Genomic DNA, 18,732 nt, shown 5'->3' on the forward strand with positions numbered 1-18,732 from the left:
ACTTGAGTCATGTTTAAGTCAGATATGAGAGCAGCTACATAGCTTTCCTCAAGCCACAGACTGCATTTTTGCACATTTTGTGCCATCTTCATGGGCAACTGTAGGAAACATGTCATGTTTTGACATGTCTTGGACTGACACTTAAGCTGTTCTGTAAGGAAGTGAATAAGAAAGAGCCTGCATTCACTATTTCTGCAGGAAGAATAAAACTCATGACAAAAGTGCAAAGGCAAACCCTAAAATAAGACATCTTAATTTACTGGTATTTTTTATAATCAGTGGAAAGCTTGGCTCAGCCTTTTGTCGTCTATACTCAGCAGGGAAACATGGAAGCAGACTGCAAACTGATGACAGGCCTTGTGCAGTTAACTTACGATTTTGAGCCATACTGAAAAGTGCTAGACAATTAGCTTGCTGTCTCACCCATCCACAGCCCACATGAACCTCCATGCTGACTTTAAGATTGCTTATTTTATTTTCCTTTTTTTGCCCTTGGGCCTTTCTCTTTTCTTCACCTAGGGAAAGTGTTATATTTTGCATTGAGATCCTGGCTTAAGACTCAACTCTTTCTCTGCATTTCCTCCAAGCAAAAGCAGAACATATGATACTTCCGACTGAAAGGGTGTGCTTGTTTTTCTCACCAGGAAAGGTGCTGGGAGAAAAATCTGCAGCAATCAAGAGAGAAAGTAGCTTCCTGAAGTAATACATCTTTCTTACTTCATTAGTTGCAAAATCATCAGAGCTAAGATCAGCATGGCAAGGGAAAAGAAAGACTCGAGTCTAGGTAATGATTTTCACAATGCATTTTCTGTCCATGTGAACGAGTCAAAAGAGTCCCATGATATATACTCATCTGTACAACTGTAACATATGACAGCCACAGATGCAGAAAGCAATTATTGTGATTGCATGACATGCAGATGTTCTTAAGTGTCAAAACAGTGGAATGTGTCCAGAGAAGCCTATTCCTGGCCTCAGAACCGGTTGAGACCTCCTTGCAAGAGCAGGACCTCAGACCAACATTATTGTTTGCCCTAGCACCTGGCAATTGGCAGTATAATGGTTCTGAGCATGTAGGTTCCGAGCATGTAGCATGTAGTATACTGTTTGTTTAATATACATAACCTCCATCAGTATATATTTAATAGATTGTTAAAGCCATAAATGCTAGTAGCCTTCTCCACAGCTTGTGTCAAAGAACGTTAAAAGTTAATTGCGTGCCGAGGTACCAAGAAGACCCCCCAATAACTCACACCAAACACCATCATTTTAGTTTAAGGTTTTTTGGCATTAAATTTGGCCACAACTTTATTAAATTACAAATCAATTGTGAGTGGTTGCTTAGTTATCCAATATCCGTACCCCTTGAGCAATTTATTTGAACCAATGACTAACCGCCGCAACCTTACAAGTTGTGACTAATTGCAGCATGGTAGGCAAAAACCACCTGGTACCAGCCAATCAACCAGGTGACAAAATTCCTACCAGGCCCCTGAATACAGGCGACCCCATGACAGGCACTGCAAGTTCAAAGCAAAGGGCCTAAACATAGCGGAGGGCGGGTGGGAGATTCAATGTGAGCAGCAAAGAGGTGGCACAAACTGCTCCATAGCATTATATACCATCTTGGCTGTCAATCAAGCAATTGCAACAAGCAAATTCCCCCAGCAACAGCCATTCCCACCAATCACATCCCAGAGGTCATCAAGACTGACCCGCCTCCAACAGCCCTGGGTCTTCGTGTTAACCCTTCCGCAACCCATGTTCTCTCCTATGGTGAGAACCTGCTTTACATGATTGAAGAAGTACTTGCTTTTTCTCTGCCCTGAACCTACTGTGTATCAATCAACTCCCAAGTTCTAGAATTCAGACAGAAAGTAAAATTTCATCTGCATTATTCATGATTCTGTAAACCTCTATCCATCTTACTTTTCCCCTACGTTAAAAGCCCTTATTTGTAGCATTTTGCTTTTGTTGTTGTTGCCAAAATGACTCTCGTTCCCGATGCATTTGAAAATCACAATGGCCACTTCCCAAACAAACAATACTTTGGCTGCCATGATAAACAAGTACAACTCTCTTTTGTAGGTTAAACTCCAGTATCGATATCAACAAAGTACATTTCTAAAAACAGTCCATAAGAAGTACTGAAGTTAATTAACAGGGACAGTTGAAGGTTGAATAATTGGTCTGTGCCTGGTTTTATGCCAGTTTCAGATGTTTTCAGTCACATGTTTGTTCTACCCCATTTGAACATAAATCTACCAAAAATATAATATTAAATCTGCATGAAAAATATAAAAATGAAAATATATTTTTACTGTACTTTTTTGTCAAAATAGACATTTCTTAATATACTCAAGTATAAGCCTACTTTTTGAGCACCAAAAATGTGCTGAAAAAGCCGCCCTCGGCTTATATTCAAGTGAGGCAGGCGGCGGCGGAGAAAGGCACAGGACCGGGGGTTCAGAGAAGCGCTGTGCTGTGACTCTCCAAACCCCCATCCTACGCCTGCTCTGTGCAAAGCGGTGGGGAGGGAGAAGCAGCGAGGAAGGGATCCTTCCTCGCCGTTTCACCCCCCCACCCTGCTGCCGACAGCTGAGAAAGGCATAGGATGGTATTTATTTTTAATTTTGAAATTTACCAGTAGCTGCTGCTGGTATAAGCCCACCCTTGGCTTATACTCGAGTAAATAAGTTTACCCAGTTTTTTGAGGTCAAATTAGGTGCCTCGGCTTATATTCAGGTCGGCTTATACTCGAGGATATACGGTACCTTTTCTCCCAAAATATCTATTTTTGTATGTGTTCTGATTTTTTTTAAAAACAAACAGACAAACAAAACCCCACACTTTTGAGCTGAAAACTGTGATAACCTTTGGGAAAGTGTGTGTTCCAATTTTCTGATCCATATATCATCCAGGAAGTGGGTATCAGGTAAGTTCATATCAGAATATGCAACAATTTGGTTTTCTCAAGCATCCCTAGTAGGAAGTTAAAGTTAACAGTGACCAACTAACAATGTTGCTAAGATGTTATATTTCTGAATGCATCATATTATCATATACGGGACCAGCATGTGAAAAGGAAAACTTAGGGTACACATTAAACACATTATTCCTTTCATGTGTATCCATCCTCTGTATTTCATTATTTCAGCACTGTCCTTCGGTCCCTTTCATGTTTCTCCCAACTTAATCCTGCTTGCCTTTCTGCTAGTTTCTTCCATCAATCATTCTCCCTCTGCTTACATCTCAAGAAGTGCCTTTGCTCATTTCAGAAGATGCTTTCTGGCTGTGCTCACTGAGGACAGAGGCGACAGACATCCCCAAAAAGCAGTAACATCAGATTAGTTTAGACCAGGCATGTCAAACCTGCGGCCCTCCAGATGATTTGGACTACAATTCCCATCTTCCCCAACCACTGGTCCTGCTAGCTAGGGATCATGGGAGTTGTAGGCCAAAACATCTGGAGGGCCGCAGGTTTGACATGCCTGGTTTAGACTAAAAGGAGGAGGAGGAAGGGGAAAGGAAACCTGCCATGGATCATTTCAAAATCAGGACTTTGACATGTGTGATTTTATTACCGCAGGGTTTCACACATACTCGTACCCTTTCAATAGGAGTATTGTGTCAGTATATAAATTGCCAAAAGTGTTGACCAGGAATGTGAAGAAAGTTGAGGTATAATTTGACACTGACCCTCGGGCTAACTTGTATCTCCTTGTATGTCATCATATCTCCCTCTGGTCTCTGACTTGTGCAGAGGAAAAGAGCTTGCTAGAATCACAGACACTATCAATCATACTGTGCTGTTGCCCCGCTGTAGACTTCTGCTTCTCAGTCTTACTGAACAATATTCCCTCTTTGACCATGATTTAATAGGATTCCTATAGCAAACTCAGCTCTTCTCTTTTATCGTGCCTGGAACAACAAGGGAGGGCTGAAAAAAGAGCTGTACACCAGCCCAAGATTGTGGGGGGACGACAACCATAACTTTATTTCAAATGGCAAACTGTTTAGTAACCCCATTGCAGAAGCAGGATATGAAGAAGAAGAAGAAGAAGAGGAAGAAGAAGAAGAAGAAGAAGAAGAAGAAGAAGAAGAAGAAGAAGAAGAAGAAGAAGAAGAAGAAGAAGAAGAAAACACTGATACAGAGACCGTTCTAGTACACCCATGAAAATTACTGAACCTTGGTCATTCCTGTAAACTTTAATAGGCCTACTCTGTGTAGGACTAGCATTGGATGTGACCTTGATTCAGTCTACCAGTTGGTTATCTACCTAGAGAAGCAGAATGGCATTGGAATGAGGCCAATGCACATTGGGCATGGCTCTCCTTTGCCAGTTCCCGTAGAGAAGCATCTGGTCTGAGCCAATGTCAGGATTTGACATATCTTGACACTTGCCAAGGACCACTGCCATCATGGCTGGGGGGGGGGGCACAGCCAATCTGCGGAGCTGGCTCCTCCTCCTTTCCATTGCTTCCTGTTCACCTGTCTGCTTCCCAATGAAATGAGCAAGGAGAAGCAGGAATAAACTCTGAGCACCTTGCTTTCACTTTGAGAGGTGTCACTAATGGGCCTAAAGAGTAGCAGTTCTCACCTCTTAGGGGAAGAGGGGCCACATAAGAAAGGGAATCCAGTGAGAACATCTTCCCCAGTGGACCCCCCCCCCCAAAAAAAATCTTGAACCAGTGCTGCTTCTGACTCCATCTCCAGACACTCAATGCATCTGGTTACGGTACTTGTAGCACTGGGTATCTTTGACATCAGTTGTGCTCCTCTAACTTATTCTTAAATGCCCTGGGCCCTGCCTCCTACAATGTGTCACCATACTGAGCAGCTCCTGGCATGCACAGCCAAATTAGAAGAATATCCAATGTTCCTATCAAGCCTGCCCAATGTTGCCAGCCAGATATGTCCCAAGACAAGCAAGCAATGCTTCTGAATACATCTGGGTGGCCACCGTGAGATGCTGGACTAGATGAACCATTGGCCCGATCCAGCAGACTCTTCTGATGTGCTAATAATAATAATAATAATAATAATAATAATAATAATAATAATTTATTATTTATACCCCGCCCATTTGGCTGGGTTTCCCCAGCCACTCTGGGCGACTTCCAACAGAAAAATAAAACACAATAATCTATTAAATGTTAAAAGCCTCCCTGAACAGGGCTGCCTTCAGATGTCTTCTAAAAGTCTGGTAGTTGTTTTCCTTTTTGACATCTGTTGGGAGGGCATTCCACAGGGTAGGCACCACCACCGAGAAGGCCCTCTGCCTAGTTCCCTGCAACTTGGCTTCTCACAACGAGGGAACCGCCAGAAGGCCCTCAGTGCTGGACCTCAGTGTCCGAGCAGAATGATGGAGGTGGAGACGCTTATGATAACATCCAATGACCACATCAGCAATTAAACCACACACCTCTACCAGTTCAATTGTAACTTACTAAATTGGCAGAGCTATGTAAGTATTGAAGGAAAAACATACTTAGATGGTTGAACTGAATTTAAGATAAGCACCTGGCAGAAGGAGATGTCAGACGTTGTGAGCATACATTAACTAGACAGTAGTAACACAGGAGTGCTGTTCTCTGATCTCCTGCCTGGTCAGAAAAACCAATTAGGAGATCAGTGTCAAATGCTACCTGGAGAAAATTGGGAAGGTGGGGTATTATCGGTGTGATACTGAGAAGTTTTCATACTGTGAAGAAAGTAGAGCCACCTATTATTACTATCCAGAAAATGATCCAATTTGAAATTTTCAATTATGCCTCCCTGCTGGGATTCCTTGATTCCTATAACAACATGATGGTCTGGGCAACTTCTGTGTTTTTAACTGTTCCTCAGCTGTCCACACAGCAGTTCCCATGATCAAAGTTGTACAAGAAGCTTTAAAAGAGAAGAAGGGAGAGTAATTTGAGAAGAAACACTTTTTTGTGACTGCAGTATTGGCTTTAGGAGATTTTCAGAATTAGACATTTCCTGCAACTTATGCAGATTATGCAGCTGGTATGCATTGAGTTTTGCTTTTATCAGCTATTGTTGCAAACCATAATTTTAAATACAATTCCAAATAAATGGAAAGTATGATCCCAACTTAGGAGGAGGAGGAGGAAGAGGAGGTGGCTTTGGAAAAGAGGAGAGGATTTCGGTGCAGTGTGGGAGAAACAGCTGCATCATGTACAGCAGAGACCACCAGTAGTGCCCTTGGAGAGTGCCTTGTGTGAAAAGGGCATGTGGGAGGATGACAGCTGCAAGAGAAGGACTGGGTGTAGATTGTGGGTTTGGGAAGCCAAATACATAAACAGTTCAGGATGGGAACACACCTCTAGCTTCTCCACTGGAATCTATCTGGGTGTCATCACGAGACAGCTTTGAGCTGTAAATTATCAGGCAAAAGGAACACTCTGCTCCTGGTTTACCTTGCCAAATCCATCTTTGTGTAAACATGGAAAATATCCCCAAAATATTTGCTGTAATATTTTGTGCAGCGTCGGCAGTGGGAAATAATTGTGTAAGCTGACAATTCAGGTTTCAGCAGAAAGGTGGTCCTTTAGGATTTCTCCCATGTACAGTGGCAGAAGGATCTTGGAAGGAGAAATCACCCCCATTCCACATGTGGCTGAGTCGCTCCTCCATTGCCAGACATGACCTCCAATGCTCCAAGCTCATTGAGCAAAGGGCCTGGATGCAGAAATGCCCTCTCCCCTCCTCCTGACCAACAGGAAAGTAATAGCTAATTGGATATCTGGATCTTGTGTTTGCATCTCATCCACTGTCTGTTTATTTTATTGAACTATCTATCAATCTATCTTGCTCTGGAATATAGATCCTGACCCGTTTTTGACACATACACAAAGCAACATTGTCCCCTCCCCCCAAAATTAAAAGTAACTAGGTTTTTCTGAAAAGCAGCAATCAAATATATATTACAAACAAAACAAGAGTATGGAAAACTATGGTAGTATGGTGTGTATTGGCCATTTGCATTTTTGAAAAATGTTTTGGTTTCCCCCCTTTTTTACTTACATCTGTAATGGACTGCCACCAAATCATTATCAAGCCTTTATTTGGGTCTGAATTACCTAATGCAGACAAGGCTCTTTGATTGGCTTCCTTCCTGACAATATTCTTCTGGGTTCTTTTTTATTTCCATACTGACATCTATTGGAGCTTTTAAGAACATTCCTTTGCAATGTAAGCAATTATTCAGTGCAGGAGATGTAGTCTCCAGTTTAATAAAAGTCTCAGGCAGAGCAATTATGTTTGAAAACAAATGGAAAGATTACTTTTCAGGCAACTGTCGCTCCCCAAATATGAATACAAAGTAACACGAAGGCCATTCTGCTTATTGAGCTTCTAAATATACAACTAATATTAACACCTCGAAGCATTTTTAGTACTGTACATGCATTTTTAAAATATATATAACAAAGTCCTATGGTGTTGATGGCATGGTGTATCTGAATTATATCATATTGCTATGGTTCCCAAATTTTTGAGAGCTGAGGCACCATCCTTCTACAAATTTAAACTGGACAGATAACATGCTTCACTACCTAGTGCTTTTGCATGAATCATTGATATGAACATGACTCCTCTGACACAACAGGTAACATGAGGACAGGAGTTCTTGTGCTGTCTAACAGGGATTCCCATCATGATGTCTGTGGGCAAAGGTGCACCCATAGAGGTCTTCCCAGGATCTTCTCTCACCCCTCATCCCACTGAAAATAGCATTGAAAGTAGCCAATAGAATAGGCTGCAATGTGTGCTTGCTTGTGGTGTGTAGTGCCCACAACAGTTCACAAACATGCACAGTGCCTACTCTTATGACATTTCAACACCAGACACAACTTTTATTTTTTTTTATTCTCCCACAGTGATCCCAGGAACTCTTTCCAGTAGGTCTTGCCCCAGTGAGGCAGTTGTGAGAACTGAAGTTTCCTGTTTTCCCACCACTCTCTAAGGCTCCTCCTCCAGCAGCCTAAGGCTCCTTCGCCTTGTTTCTCTTTGCTTTGCCCTCTTCATTCCTCTTTGTGGTCGCAGGTGAAGAGGGAGATTCCTTGGCTTCTTCAGCAGCCTGTTTCTTGACCCCCACTCTGCTTCTACCTCTGCTTCTGGACTACTCTCTGCCACAGCCTCTTCCTGCTCACTAAACCCTGTTACCTCTTCAGCTTCCGATACCTCCCCCTGCCAGTCTGCTCCTTCTTCCTCTGACCACTCCTCGTCATCCCAACACCAATCCCCAAGTTCTGAGCCTTGTTCCTCTTGGGGTTCCCCAACTGGTGCCTCCCACCACCACTTGGCAATCCATCCAGTCTATGCCAGCCTCCTTGGTGAGCTCACATGAGCCTTTAATTTTTTAAAAAAATTTTTTACAGCATACAAGCATACCCCAGCATGTGGCTGGCAAAATCTTGTCTCAGTAATATAACATAATGGTCAAGTTCCTGCTTTTCTCCTGCCAGCAGCCATCCTGGCTCTAAACAGATATTAAACGATAATAAGATCTTTTACCATTGCCTAATTCAATATCGTTCCCAACTACTTGATTTTGATATTGTTCAGAACTACATTCATCATGGGGCATTATTTCTATTCAAATCCTTTGCTTTTCATTATATTGAATTAATACTCATTACATAGCCTATTCCTCTGTCGATCCCACTTGCCAAATCTGTCAAGATTAGTGCATAAAATAGTGACAGTCCTCTGAGCCTTAAGAACTCCCCCTATTTTTGTACCATTTGCAAATTTAATGATCCTGCATGTAGGAGCTTTGTCTAAATCCTTGTATAAAATATTCAAGAGTGTCAGAGCTAATCACGAGCCCAGTGGGACATCACTCCTCACTGACTCACTGTGCTTCACCGCAAACTCCCGTTCTTGTTCTTTTTCCTACAGTGTATGCTAAGTGGCACCTCATTTCTCCTACTGACATTTCACAAGCAAACAACTGAAGTCACAGGATTACAGAAAGCGAAAATATCCTAGTGTGACAAATATTAGTAACAGGAACCAAAGCGGCTCCTAATAATTTTTTTTAAGCACCAAATTCTCAGCCTCAGGTGTATTTCACAGGTACAATTTAACTGTCTTCAGAATTTATATCCTGTCACATGTTACTCCTTGGGGTGCATTCCATTGTCTCTCAAGACAGACAGATTCCAACAACAACAACAACAACAACAACAACAACAACAACAACAACAACAACAACAACAACATGTTACTCGCTTAGGGCAGGGGTAACCAAGCTAGTGCCTTACTGATGTTCCTTGAGTACAGCTCCCATCAGCCCCAGTCAGGGATAATGGGAGTTGTAATCCAGGAACTTCTGCAGTAGGGGGTTGTTGCAACTAGTGCTGGGCCAAAACCACAAGAGCACTGAGGGTTTTCTTGTCCTTTCTTCTCATTTTACTTTTTTTAAAAGGATTGCCATCACTTAACTAGGTGTCTCATCCACAGCTGTTTAAAAAAAATAAAAGGAGGGAAGAAACCTAGTCTTGTCTCATTTTTTTTAAAGAAAAAAATCGAATCCCCTCCCCAAAGGTCTTAGAACTTCACACTCTGAAACACAAAGCAGGTTATCCCATAAAGGAGAGCATGGGTTGTGGAAGGGTTAACAAGACATCCCAGGGTAGGAGAGGTGGGTCAGTTTGGATGGCCGCATGTGTGATTGGTGGGTGTGCTGTTGCTGGGGAGATTTGCTTGTAGCAAGTGATTGATTGACAGCCTTACCCTATATATGCTTAGAGAGCAGCTTTCAGTTCTACTTTTGCTGCTCGCAACGAATCTCCCGCCTGCCCTCCTCTAATTTTAGGTGTTTTTGCATTGACCTTGCTGTGCCTCTCATGGGGTCGCCTGTTTTGGATCAGGGGCCTGGTAGGAATTTTGCCACTTGGCTGATTGGCTGGTGCCAGGTGGTTTTTTCCTACTACGCTGCAATAAGTCACAACTTGTAAGGTTAGCGGTTAGGCATTGGTTCAAATTGGATGGTTGAGGGGTACGGATTTGGTTGGGCCTGCCCCTCATGGTTGCTGCTGCCTTTAGGGGTATTCCTTTAAAGGAATCCTGGGGCTATACATGTAGTCCGTGTATCCCCGCCAGGGGCCAGGGCCACGCATGAGCCTCAGGGAACATCTGAGGGATGAGGTCAAGGGCGTGGCCCCTGCCCAGATCTCTCCTGGTAAGGATGCTTACCTACTTGCTCCCCTACTAGGCTAGTGGGAGTCAGATCTGTCCCAGGCGGGGGACAGACGGCAAGAACCAATGCCTAAGCAACCACTCACATTCAGTTGTATTTAAAGAAAGTTGTGGCCAAATTAATGCCAAAAACCTTAAACTTAAAATATTGTGTGAGGTGTGTGTTGTTGGGGGGATGTCTTGGTACCTCGGCATGCAACAGATATCTCACTCTAAAGTTTCCTTTGTGAAGGATTCCCTTTTACCTCCAAGGCATTTTAGCTTTCATTGTGGAAGATCCTGTTGCAATCCCACCACTACCACCCAATTGTGCAGATGTGGATTTCCTTCCACTGCCTTATCTTTTGCTGCCACCAGCCATTCCTGCTTGGTCTCCTTCTGAGCCAGGAAGTCTCTCCTCCCTCCTCTGTAGGGAAAGGACTAGAGGGGTCATAGAAGGAAATGAGAACGATTTGTAAAGATAATATTTTTTAAAGCAATAATAATAAACTGGGAACATGGAGAGGGAGAGGCTAAGGCAAGAAAGATGTTAAAGGAGGAAGTGAATATAAAAAATAGGACAGTGAGATGAACAAAACTCAGTTTGGGAGTTGGCAAAGGTACAAGTTAAGTGTAAAAGGAGAGAGGGAGAAGAAATGGCAGGAGATGAGTGAAATATTTTTAGAAGCATGTGGGGAGAGGAAAAACATAAAAAGTTTTTGTCTCTTAAAGTGTTTGGTGCCACAAATTCTGCCTAAAATGAGGAACCTGGATTATAATTCTTCCAGAACCAGTGTCTGTACTTGGTTTGAGGAAAGCTGAACTATGGATCCTCCTGCTATAAACAAATCACTGTTACAATTAATTTAGCCATTTCCAAAGAAGGGTTGGGCATCAATAGGAAATGATGTCAGTAATTGCCTGCTAATTATGTCAGTCTCCATTTCCACTTCCCTTGGCTGTGCTGCTGGCTCCACCCGTGCACTATTTTGTGAATGATGTGAATGATGGACCTCAGACATTTTTAGGCCTCTCAAGTGGGTCCCAAGGGTAGAAGGTTTTGGAATCCCATGTCTGTTTGACCACCTGTTACTTTCTGACATACTGTATACCAGTCATCTTTAAATAATAGACAATGAGTAAAGACAGTATGCTCCCACTTGGAAATAAGTGCCTGACCACTGTCCCCTTTTTATTTCACTGTCCAGTATAAAAACAGTTAATGTTACAATGGCACAACTGCAAACCTGCTAGGCAATACTTCCTTTTCTACAACTGTATCAGCTCCCCTCTTTCTTGGCAGATCACAAACTGTAGGCTGGTGAATTCCTGTGGTGCCAGAAGGACGGCAACACAGGAGCCAACTCCTTGGAGCTGAGGGGTCTTTGCCCCCTCTATTAAAATATTTGAGGGGGCCACCCCCCAGAGTTGATGGGCATTGCCATTCAAAGTGTCTTGTGATTGATTATGCAATTGGGGGGGGCCTTGCCTGCCCCCCATATTTTATTTAAGTTAACACCCCTGGATAGTAACATTTGTGTCAGTTGCTTTAGAAAGTTTAAGGTTATTCCTTCAAAGGGACATTCAGTTCTGAAACACATTGAGCTACACTAAATGCCAATAGTTGGCACTATGAAGGGCACGCATTGACTTTCTGCGTGTACCCCAAATAATCAGGGTGATTTGGGTCAAGATCTCACATTTCTGACTCAGATCGTGCCATTAACAAGGTGTGCCAAGACAGGTCAGGGAGTCCCTATACTTTTGAGTAGCTCTGTTGCCTGGGCTTTTCCAAAACTTTAAAAACACAACCTTTTATTTTCTGAGTAATAAAACCAAGCGAACTGGGGAAACACCCAGAGCTTGAGAAAGGAGGAGGTGGGATCTTTAACTTTGTCAAAAATGGTCTAGCTATTAATCACAGTGAATTATTTCCCCAGTGCACTCCAGTCACAGTGATTTCAGGGGGGGGGGATGTTGAAGTAAAGAGAGTTGTCCTTCAGATGGGTTATCATTCCCCTCAGAGTTTTGGCTGTATATATTTCATTTTAAATATGAATCACATTTGAATGCCCATATGCATGAGCAGTCACAACTATTAAACTATGCACACATGCCTGTCCTTTCAAAACCTTTTCCTTGGTTTCAGTGACATTTCTGTGAGATTCTCAAGAACACTTCTATCAGGGAGCAATAGTTAAATCTGCTCATGAGTAATCAGCTAATATCAGAGACCAATCACCATTGCTTTACTCTTTATTTGTATTAATGGAACTAATTAATTAATTAATTAATGAAATTTATATACCACCCTTCATCAAGAGATCCAAGGACAGTTCACAGAATAAAATACAAGATAAAACACAAGTAAACAATTAACCCCAAACAACAAACAATAACCCACCCTCCCTTCCTACAGACACATTTAAAAGGCTATTAAGCAGCAAAAAGGTCTCGTTTAAAGGCCTGCATTAGACTTCTAGCCATTCCTCCACCAATAACTTCTTCATTTCCTTATCAACAGCATTCAAATATTATTAAATAAGAGAGCCGGGCAAGCTGTGCCAGTTATATGCTCTGAAACAAAATGGATGAGCTGTAGTTTCAAGGGTTTTGCCCTTGCCAACATGATACAAGGTTTTGTATTAAAGGGTAGTTAAAAACGCATTCAGTCATCATGACCAAAATGACCTCTAAAATATACAGAGGCCAGCACAAGAAAAAAATGTGTGCTACCCAAACTTTTATCTGGTGAATGGAAGCAGCCGGGAGCTTGTATGACTCTTGTATTGCAGTTGTACAAAGGTAATTGGGGTCATCCAGCAGTGATGTATCTTCTCCACAAATCTGGGTGATTGTAATTGAAGATTAAATAATGCACTGTGGAGGGATTACTCATGTCTGTGGCAGATAATTATACTGGCTGAAGTAAATAGCCTGATACATCAAACTGAGGAATTGATTAGTAATAAGGAATTAGCCTGGGTCTATCACGCTTTGAAGCAGTAGCATCTATACCTAGCCTGAATAAGTATTTTCAATCTTTCTTCCGTAACCTTTAGGTGTGAAGTTCCTAGAAATAGACCTGTACTTTATGAATGATTCTGAGCAACAAACACACACTTAATTATGCAGCATACTCGGACATGTCAGGATAGTTTATTGGTCTAGTCTAACAATTAATATGTCTTGGGCACTGCTTGTATTTTCCCCCATTCAGTTGCAAATGCCATTTTTGGCATAAAAAATAATAATTAATACAGTGTATTTCAAAGGTCAGGTTGATAAAATCAATAAATTATACGGCTAGGATGGTAAACTGAAAATATTCCTAGCAGCAAACGGATTTATTGAGTTTTTTCAATGGCAAAATTTGTCAGTCACAAGTTACTATTATGTCCAGATAATAGGACTCATTCTCACATGCAGGTATATTATATGCAATCTCCTTCCTCAGTCTAACATATAGTATAGCTGAATGTGTCATCTCCTTCCCTTGACTAATATTGTGTGGAAGAAAATTTGAAGGCTATGCAAACAGACTTTAATTATATTAGCTCATGTACCTTGTATTCCCCCCCCCCCTGTACAGTGGTGCCTCGCTAGATGAATTTAATTCATTCCATGGGTCAATTCATATAACGAAAAATTCATCTAGCGAATCCCATAGGAATGCATTGAAATTTTTTTTAATTATTTTTTGCCCATAGGAACACATTAATTGAATTTCAATGCATTCCTATGGGAAACCACAATTAGCTAGATGAATTTTTCACAAAATGAATTCGTCTAGCGAGACAACCTCTGCTAGAAAAATCTATTCGTTAGGTGAAAAATTAGTCTTACAGGGCATTCGTCTAGCAAGGCACCACTGTAAGGACATATTGTTGCATGCCACCCCAATCTCCGAGTGCTGCGAGATTTCAGGGGTTCCAGGCACTTCCCCAGGGCTTGTGTTTCCTTTTGGAAATGAGGCACGGGGGAGACTGTGGTGTCTTTAGTATGTATGGTTTATGTAGACATATATACAACCTGAGTCTGTTATGTCTGTTCACAGCATCAACACCCCCAAAAGGTCTTGCTTTTCCCATAGCTGCAGCCTTGGGATTCCAGCAGAGACTCAGCATGGCTCTTTGTCTCTCAGTTTGCAGATTCGCTTCTAGGTCAATTCACCCTTAACTCTCCACCTTTAACTCTGGCTTTTGTCCTTCTCATTACCTGTGAGTTGAAGGAGGGACCCCAGCCATTCATATCTCCCACAGAGCCCCTTCCTTTGTTCCCCTTACACTTCACCAGGAGGCTAGCCTGGTTTGATTAACCTTTAACACTTGCTGGATCCAAGGATTAAAAGTCTGGCACCCATCTTAACACCTTATGCCTTGACTGAATTCTAACCCTTGCTGGATACAGGGCACTAAAATAAGAAAATCAAACGAATAAAACAATTCCAAAAATGCATGAAAGTAACAAGTTGGGCCTGGGCTGTAGGAAGGTTTCTCCTTCAAGTTTTACATTTACACATAATCTATTAATGCTAATTTCTTATCATGGCCTAGCACACACAAGGAGCTTAGTAAAAATTGGCATTCATGTCTTCTTCCAATAAATCTCTTAAGGATTGTCTAACAATCTTCCCTTCAAAGGTGAGGACTATGTCTCAGGAGCTTAGAGTGTGATGTGCAAAGAAGCGGGGAGCCACCATTTTGGGCAGAACTAATTGTTATCCATTTACTCTGGAGCATGGGTAGGCAAACTAAGGCCCAGGGGCTGGATCCGGCCCAATTGCCTTCTAAATCCAGCCCGCGGATGTTCTGGGAATCAGCATGTTTTCACATGAGTAGAATGTGTGATTTTTTAAAAAATGCATCTCTGGGTTATTTTTGGGACATAGGAATTCATTCATTCATTCCCCTCCCCCCCCAAAAATAGTCCGGCCCCCCACAAGGTCTGAGGGACAGTAGATCGGCCCCCTGCTGAAAAAGTTTGCTGACTCCTGCTCTGGAGAGTTATTTTGAAAGCAATTTCAAGCTCTCATTGTTTTTTTTAACCATCCCATATTCGTCGATGTCATCTACAAATGTCTAGCTATCGATTTTATAGGTATTTGCAAGATCAGTACCTTTATCTACCATAATTGTACCTTGGATTTGATGGAATATTTCCTACCCATAATGACATGGTTAAATTTCTGTTTTCTGTCTCAACAAAATCAAGAAGACATCTTTTTTAAAACCAAAATGTCACAAACTACCCTCCTGAAAAAGATATTAACGGGCCAAATTGAAAAAGAAGTGCTACTTTAGATGTTCTGTTTCTTTCTAGCCAACCAATTAAAACATGGCCTGAGGCTGAAAGTCTGTATGAATATAAGGCACTTGGAAAATAGCTTCTACCTTTGATGTCAGTCAGATTCAACAACATGCTGAACTTCTGCCAAAAGAGTAAAGAACAACAAGATGTACAGCAAAACACCATGTCTAGCAAAATAACACCAACAAAGGAATGGCATATACAGCTGGCCTTTTTGTTGAATATGGAGGACCTTCTCTGCACCTTCTAAAGCTATTTGCACCTTTGTGCAGTGTGTAATCAGAATGGTGGCACTTTTCATCTGCTTGGCTCAAGTGTAAATAGTCTACTTTGAAAAGTAATCAAGAACCAGATCCCAGAAGCAAAGGTCTGCTAAGTCTATTGTAAACAAAAAAACAAACAAAATCAGACATTTTGTTCCAAGATTGCTGGAACAAGCCCTATTCAGACATTAATTATCTACCTGAGCAGGGTTTAAGAGTGGAAAGAAAGCACCTGTCATATCTCAAATATATTTGCACCATGTTTGACATTTGCACAAATAGTTAACATACTTTAAGCACTAACAGAAGTGTCATACTTCAGTCGATCAATTGTACTTACAAGAAATGGTTTCTGCTTTCAAAAAAAAGAAAAGATAGAAAAAAGATGTCAATCACAGAGGAGATTTTAATTACTGAGCCGAAATAAAACCCTATGTCGCCATTCCATCATTTGAATGGGGATTGTGTTTGAAGATCCTGGTGGATTGCGCCATTTAGTATTACTTGCAGAAACCTCAGAACTATTCTAGCAAGACGAATGATCAACATATGAATTAGCCTATTTGTTTTGCACTATAACCATCTGCAGAATAATCTGGGATTATTCAGTCTGTCTCAGAGGACTGCATGAAAGGATATCATGTTTAGATTTGCATTGAAGTTGGTGTACTTTTATGCAAACCAGAGCGCAGCAACATACATTTGGAGATTGATTTTAGCTAGAGCTGAGTCAACACTATCCCTCATTTTGTGTTTGTTTTTCAGTAATTTTTTGGTAATTTTTAAAAATGTGAACACATTTTGTTTCAGTGCTGTTCTTCTTGGAGCTATTTTCCTCCTTTGTTATCCTTGTCCCCATTTGTCCACAGTTCCCTGGGATACTCCAGTTCCACCATCCTGCTAAGCCACTTACACAATCCCTTCTCTCAGCCCTGCAGAGCCTGAATTCTGCTACCTGCTCCTCCGCCCATCAGAGCACCTCCTCTCAACCCTAATAGCTAAATGCAAACTCCATGTTCTGAAGCAGTCTGTCTCACGTTAGCAGTTGTTGGGAACAAACAGCAAAAGGGTTGGGGATGTTGCAAATTCCCCAGAGAAGTTTGGTTGCCAACACTTCTTGTACTATTTTGCTCATGTAGTTGAAGTTGAAGTCGATCTGGCTCAGAATTCAGTTTTTCATCTCCCATAATGCTTGGAGGCATTCTAGATTGAGTGACATTTGCCTTCTGAATAGTGACATGATAATCTAGCAGCTCCATGTTTAGAATGTTTATTTACCCCATTTATTGGTTTCCCAATAATACAACAGTATGAAGCAGCACTAAAATAGCTGTAATAAAATGGAAAGGGGGAAAAAACTTAGCAAGCAAAAGACAATGCAACCCTCTGCAAAAACAAACAACCCCCAAAGAGTAAACAAGCCAAATTAAACAACAAAATGCAGAATTAAAAGCAGTCCAGTTGGTCAGCAATAATGGGAATTTTAATCCAGCAATATCTATAGGGCACCACATTGTCTACCATTATTTGACAATGGTCTTAAGGTTCAGCATCTCACATTGGTTTATATGGAGGTCCATCATTCAGATTTCTCTATAGCAGAGAATAATCCCTAGAAGCAGAATAGGTCTTTACTCTAGTAGGAGAGTGCATGCATTGCATTCAAGAGGTCTCAAGGTTCGTCTACAGGTTTGTTTGCTGAGGCTCTAGAGATCCATTCTCAATCAGTGTTGAATATCTAGCAAAGCATCAGCAGCATTCCAGCCATTTGGTAGAACTGTTAAATATAGTCACTGTTCAAAAATATTGCTGGTGTTTATAATACTTCCATGTAATTAAATTATCAAGGTTGAACTCTCCAATAAATTATGTGTGCTGCTGTTTATTAAGGGAAGCGTTGAGACCACAGGTGCTTGGTCGTGCAGCCAACAGTGTAGCATATTTGTAAGGACATGGTTGGTTGGCATCTGTCTGTCTCGGGAACAATGCAAGGGTGCGTCTTCGGGGGTGAAGTCAAATCATTAGACAGTTACAGCATGGCTATGACTGTAGAGACTGATATGGGAAATATGTCTTTTGCTGCAGGTGGGGCAGATGAAGGTGTCCAATTGTGCTGATGCAGGTGTTTCCTCTTTCTGCTCTCCTCCCAGCGGTCATTCTCTATGCAAAGAAATGGTTAAAAGGTAAAGGGGCCGCTGGCCATTAGGGTTGTGGTGCTCATCTCACGTTATTGGCTGAGGGAGCCAGCGTACAGCTTCCAGGCCATGTGGCCAGCATGACTAAGCCACTTCTGGCGAACCAAAGCAGCACATGGAAAAGCCGTTTACCTTCCCACTTGGAGCGGTACCTATTTATCTACTTGCACTTTGATGTGCTTTCGAACTGCTAGGTTGGCAGGAGCTGGGACCGAGCAACGGGAGCTCACCCCATTGCGGGGATACGAACCGCCGGCCTTCTGATCGACAAGCCCTAGGCTCTGTGGTTTAACCCACAGCACCACCCGCGTCCCAAAGAAATGGTAGGCAATGATTTATTGACACTATATGTAATTCAGTTTTGCAACTAGCTACCACAAACTGTGGTGGTCTCTGGTTTAAATGGTTTTAAAAATGAACAATGCAAATTCAATCAGTATAGTTCTAGAGGGCTGCATAGCTGTCAAGTTTTCCCTTTTCTTGCGAGGAAGCCTATTCAGCATAAGGGAATTTCCCTTAAAAAAAGGGAGAACTTGACAGCTATGGAGGGCTGGAACTGTGCAATAAACATGCTGTGAATGGGCTTAGTTGGGAACCAGAGAGGGGCTGGTTTTGTCCTCCTGCTTCTTGTACTTAGGTTCTGCATTCCCTAACACAGAGATAGAGCCAGATGTCATGAAAATACAACTCCTATTAGGCCCAGCAAGTATGACCGATGGTTGGTGTGATGGAAGTTGTAGTCAAATACCTGAAGGTCACCACATTGGCTGTT

The 18,732-nt window shown here is 41.9% G+C and overlaps 1 protein-coding gene across 3 annotated transcripts in view; it reads left to right on the plus strand.

The window, feature by feature from the left end:
• The window catches only part of DGKB (diacylglycerol kinase beta), a 360,345-nt gene that overhangs the window by 4,420 nt on the left and 337,193 nt on the right, over window positions 1–18,732 (plus strand). For 2 of the 3 annotated variants that reach the window (XM_060280745.1, XM_060280746.1), the window contains one exon: window positions 645–18,283. The gene's annotated coding sequence lies outside the window, so the exon portion shown is untranslated. The remainder of the gene's footprint in view (window positions 1–644; window positions 18,284–18,732) is intronic. The other variant, XM_060280744.1, reaches the window with a different exon arrangement.

Source organism: Zootoca vivipara, chromosome 12 (assembly GCF_963506605.1).
Source record: "Zootoca vivipara chromosome 12, rZooViv1.1, whole genome shotgun sequence".
Taxonomy (NCBI): Eukaryota; Metazoa; Chordata; class Lepidosauria; order Squamata; family Lacertidae; genus Zootoca; species Zootoca vivipara.